General features: G+C 51.5%; 1 pseudogene across 1 annotated transcript; it reads left to right on the plus strand.

Moving 5' to 3' along the window:
* The first annotated feature begins 531 nt into the window (after positions 1–531).
* On the plus strand, positions 532–2,733 carry LOC311375833 (SH3 domain-containing kinase-binding protein 1-like; annotated as a pseudogene). Its single transcript, XR_014684292.1, has 5 exons — positions 532–567; positions 1,039–1,101; positions 1,504–1,737; positions 2,339–2,402; positions 2,541–2,733. The product of XR_014684292.1 is annotated as an SH3 domain-containing kinase-binding protein 1-like (transcript).
* The last annotated feature ends 2,222 nt before the right edge of the window (positions 2,734–4,955 follow it).

Raw genomic sequence — 4,955 nt, forward strand, 5'->3', positions numbered from 1 at the left:
TTGCTATTCATTTATTTAAGGAGTTTTGCACACAGAAACGAGTTGATCAATGCATCATCGGGACTAATAACCAGAGCCAAAACCACCACGTAAATACCCGGTTTGTACAGGGAACGCACAGTGACACGTCCCCCCCCGGTGAGCCGAGCCCTGAGGTCCAGCGCTGTGCTAAAGTATCGGTCTGGCTATTGCCAGAGGAGGGGAAGCTGCTGTCATGTTCTTCAGCACAAGAGCCGTACCACCACCGCGGGGAGGGGGGTAATGACGGGGACAGGACCCGGGAAATGAAATGAAAGCCACAGACGGGCTGACCCCCCTGCTCTTGCGTAGCTCAGGCTGGGTATTCCCATAGCTGAGATCAATGAAAGAGGCGACAAGGTTACGGACACACCTATAGCTGAGATCAATAACGCCTCAGGCTGAGATCAATGGATCAGAGACGCGGGCGGCGTGGGGCTCAGGGGGCAGAGCGGGTCACGTCGGGTCGTAACCAGAAGGTTGCTAGTTTGATCCCCGGCTCCTCCCAGCGGAATGTCCCTGAGCGAGACGCCTCACCGCGACCAGCTGGTCTGTCGCCCTGCGTGGCATTCACACGCCCCGTCGGTGTGTGAATGTGTGAATGAATGCAATGAATGAATGAATGGTCACTGGTCACTTTGGACAAAGGCGTCAGCAAAATCCCCTAAATGTAAAATATAAATGTTATGGTTATTCCTAAAGCTGGTGGGTGGAGCTGGCTCTGTGTGTCTGTTAAGTGAAGCCTTCCTCTACTGAGGGCGGTTCAAAGAGGACCTGCGTTGAGGGCCGGACAGGAGCTCATTATCCTGCTGAACACAATCACCAGCGCCATGGGGACACGGGGAGTCACGAGATCAGCTCCTGTAATTACTAGTTGCCATCAAACAATAAGCTGTGTGTGTGTGTGTGTGTGTGTGTGTGTGTGTGTGTGTGTGTGTGTGTGTGTGTGTGTGTGTGTGTGTGTGTGTGTGTGTGTGTGTGTGTGTGTGTGTGTGTGTGTGTGTGTGTGTGTGTGTGTAGGCCAACAAGGAGGTGGAAGAGGAGCAGGAGGAGACCAAGCCCAGACTATCAGACACCAAGAAGGTACAGATACCTCCTCTCCTCTCCTCTCCTAGATACCTCCTCTCCTCTCCTCCTAGATACCTCCTCTCCTCCTAGATACCTCCTCTCCTCTCCTCCTAGATACCTCCTCTCCTCTCCTCCTAGATACCTCCTCTCCTCTCCTCTCCTCTCCTAGATACCTCCTCTCCTCTCCTAGATACCTCCTCTCTCCTCCTCCCTTGCCTTACTTTTAATATTAACGGCTGACTTTGTGCTTTTTATTTTGTTTTGTTTTGTTTTCAAACTGCTCCGGCAATTTAGATGTTTGTGTTCCATGACAATGAGCGCTCTCTCTCTCTCTCTCTCTCTCTCTCTCTCTCTCTCTCTCTCTCTCTCTCTCTCTCTCTCTCTCTCTCTCTCTCTTTCCCCCCCCCCCCCCCACAGCCTTCTATGAGCTCCATGGCCGCCGCCCCCCCCAGCTGGGTTCCTGAAGCCCAGCCCGGGCACCGCAGAGTCCCGGGGGGGCGGGGGGGGGCCCTCTCCGCGCGGCGAGGCCCCCTCCCTGGTCCCCTCCAGGGGCCCGCTGGAGGGCGAGGACCTGGGCTCCCAGATGGAGGACATGAGGAACCAGATGAGGGACCTGCTGATGTCCGTGGACCTCATCAAGAACCAGCAGACGTAAGGAGAGCTGGCCTAGAAGGTCTGGAGTGACCGCAAGGTCTGGAGTGAAGGACTAGAAGGTCTGGAGTGACTAGAAGGTCTAGAGTGAAGAACTAGAAGGTCTGGAGTGAAGAACTAGAAGGTCTAGAGTGACTAGAAGGTCTGGAGTGAAGGACTAGAAGGTCTGGAGTGAAGAACTAGAAGGTCTAGAGTGACTAGAAGGTCTAGAGTGACTAGAAGGTCTGGAGTGACCGCAAGGTCTGGAGTGAAGGACTAGAAGGTCTGGAGTGACTAGAAGGTCTGGAGTGACTAGAAGGTCTGGAGTGACCACAAGGTCTGGAGTGAAGAACTAGAAGGTCTGGAGTGACTAGAAGGTCTGGAGTGACTAGAAGGTCTGGAGTGACCACAAGGTCTGGAGTGAAGAACTAGAAGGTCTAGAGTGAAGGACATGCTACATGTTAAGAAGATCTTTCCTTGAATGACCTTTTGAACTGTGTGTGTGTGTGTGTGTGTGTGTGTGTGTGTGTGTGTGTGTGTGTGTGTGTGTGTGTGTGTGTGTGTGTGTGTGTGTGTGTGTGTGTGTGTGTGTGTGTGTGTGTGTGTGTGTGTGTGCGCGCAGGAAGGAGATGGCGTTGCTCCGCGCTGAGCTCGACGAGGAGAGGTTGAAGAGGCTGACACTGCAGGTAACAAACAAACAAACAAACTAACAAACAAACAAACAACACCGATGCATAGTGAGCAAGTGTTCCTTATTATCAGAAATACAATGACTGAACTGAATATTGTGTGTGTGTGTGTGTGTGTGTGTGTGTGTGTGTCAGATGGAGATAGAGAAGCTAAAGCGGGCGGTCCAGTTGACGTGAAGTCAGCCTCCAATCAGCAATCCAGCTTCCGGGTCACCTGCTAGCCTTTTAACCAATCGAGGAGGAGGGTGGGGGGTGGGGGGGGGGGGGGCGTTGACCAGCCCGCGGGAGGCCCTCTGTGATTGGTGTTTTTATATAAATATGAATTATTCTCCCACGTCTGTCACAATAACCTTTTGCACATATAGTTCTTTTTCTAACTTAAGACGTCATTGAGCTTCGAGACGCATTTTCCCTCTTTCTGCCAATTCCAAAAAAAAAAAAAGAGAGAGAGGCTCGGCCCGTAACCATGGCAACGCTCCGGGTGTGGGACAGACAGGGGGCGGAGTCTCCGTACTACTGACAGATTAGCTTGTTGTTGTTGTATTTTTTGGGGGGGGGTGGGGGCGCGCATTTTTATAAAAATGAAATGAGATGTCGTTAAGATAATCACACGACGCGACGCCAGCTGGGAGAGGGGAGGGGCCTCCTCTACTGCTGCTAGCCTGTCCCGCGCAACTAGCATGGCTAGCTTGGCTAACACGGCTAGCTTGTCTGACACACTTAGCTTGGCTAACACGGCCTATTTGGCTAACGCTGCTAGCCTGGCTAACGCTGATAGCTTGGCTAACGATGCTATCGTTAGCCAAGCTACATGGCTAGCCTGGCTAACGCTGCTAGATTGGCTAACATGGCTAGCTTGGCTAACATGGGTAGCTTGGCTAACGATGCTAGCTTGGCTAACGATGCTAGCTTGGCTAATATGGCTAGCTTGGCTAACATGGCTAGCTTGGCTAACGATGCTAGCTTGGCTAATATGGCTAGCTTGGCTAACGATGCTAGCTTGGCTAATATGGCTAGCCTGGCTAACGCTGCTAGCTTGGCTAACGCTGCTAGCCTGGCTAACGCTGCTAGCTTGGCTAACTAACGCTGCTAGCTTGGCTAACGCTGCTAGCTTGGCTAACTCTGCTAGCCCGGCTGCGACGCCACAGTGGGCAGCGATACGATTGGGTGTGTTGTTTTTTTGTACTGCGTGTGTGTTTTCTACCGACACTACTGTGCCTGTTGTAAAGGATCCACACCACCGTGTATTGGGAGTTTAGATTCAAGTGTCTCCATGTCTTCTGGAAGTCCTATATAAAGCTATATAAATGTATATCTATATTTTTAAAGAGTCTTCTGACATTCCTACTCCGAGTTTTGGACCATCCTCTTCTTGTTTTTATTGAGCTGTTTTGTGGGGGTGCGCCCCTTTTTGAAACATTCCTCCTCGAGACCAGCGAGACCCAAGTGAGAGCGAGACGTCACTCAGTCACCGCTAAAGCAGGGCTGGTCCTTCATCCCCTCATCTCCTCCTCCTCCTCCTCACTCCTCCCTTGGTGGTTTCCCTCTCATGCACCACGTCCTCCTGTCCGCCTCCTTCTCATGTCTCCACCGTATGAATAAAACGGGTGCGTTGTGGTGCTCTGTGAAGCATCAGATGAGATTCCCCCGGACATCTGCTCCTCCTCCTCCTCCCCCCCCCCCCCCTCCTCCTCTTCCTCCTCCTCCCCTCCACCTGTTTGTGTGTGACATCTCCTCCTCCTCCTCCTCACAGGGCTGTGTTATCCTCATTCCTGTTACTGCATGAGCACATTGTCTCCAAAATAAATGACGTCTTTATGTAATGTCACGGCTTGGTCTCTTGTAATGTCACGGCTTGTGTGTGTGTGTGTGTGTGTGTGTGTGTGTGTGTGTGTGTGTGTGTGTGTGTGTGTGTGTGTGTGTGTGTGTGTGTGTGTGTGTGTGTGTGTGTGTGTGTGTGTGTGTGTGTGTGTGTGTGTGATAATAAGGCAGAGCAACGGAGCGAGACTGGAGGTAGTCATCAGACTAACTAAATCATTCATAAAGTTCAGTCGGGTTGTGTCTACTTTACTTCAGCTGTTCTCGTCCTCACTCGTAAATGACTACATGACTCCTCATTCATTCATGGCTCAGTATACACTGTCATATCCATAATGACCCACCTGGGATCAATAATGGTCTATCGTATATGGTTGAACATATCTATACCTCGCCTCTCTCTCTCCTCCCGCTCGTTCTCTCCCAGACACTAATGACAGTCTCACTCTTTCATTCTCCTCTCTGTCTCTGTCTCTCTCTCTCTCTCTCTCTCTCCCCCCCCCTCTGACGTCGAGACCACCTGCTGCTGTCTATTTCATGCAACATGAGGCATGTGATTGTCAGTGGAGAGGCCATGTGCACATGCACGTGACCTGAGGCTGCCACAACAGTCCTTAACAATAACAAGTTCATCAGAATGTAGAGATGTGCTGTTGTTGAGAGAGAGAGAGAGCAAGAGAGCGAGAGAGGTCCCTCATCTCCATCTCCCCGTGGCGATGCTATTTCATACCA

This window comes from Micromesistius poutassou, assembly GCF_964030765.1.
Source record: "Micromesistius poutassou genome assembly, contig: SCAFFOLD_2006, whole genome shotgun sequence".
NCBI lineage: Eukaryota > Metazoa > Chordata > Actinopteri > Gadiformes > Gadidae > Micromesistius > Micromesistius poutassou.